We start from the raw sequence: 464 nt of genomic DNA on the forward strand, positions 1-464 counted from the left end.
ACAATTTAAAGGAACCAACTGAATGTAGAGGTCCAAGTAAAAATTTACTTTTTAGTGTGTTTGGGCTCTCAACCTGAACAGAAGACAACAAATTTTGTTTTGTTGATTTTTGTTGACATGACACCTGTGATCCTCTTTCATGAAAATCTCTCTTAAGAGAGGACAGACAATAACTGTCAAATACTCTTCTAGAGTACAAACTTGACCCTGTTCTCTTCATAATCATCAAATGTTTACCAAGCATGGTTATACAATCATGTATTACTTTCTTCCATGGGATACTGAGGTGGTACATACTCAGCAGTCTTATCGAGGGACTGGGTTTGAAGTTTTCTTATTTTAGGTGTTTGGTAACTACCGTAGCCTGCAGCTCGTTCTGATTCTTCTACAGTGTATGGCTCTACTTCAAGGGCTTTCAGTCGACGTTTGTGGACTTTGGTTCTGAAGTGTTCCTTTAGTGCATG

The sequence above is a fragment of the Diaphorina citri genome, unplaced genomic scaffold, assembly GCF_000475195.1.
Source record: "Diaphorina citri unplaced genomic scaffold, Diaci psyllid genome assembly version 1.1 scaffold3291, whole genome shotgun sequence".
Taxonomy (NCBI): Eukaryota; Metazoa; Arthropoda; class Insecta; order Hemiptera; family Psyllidae; genus Diaphorina; species Diaphorina citri.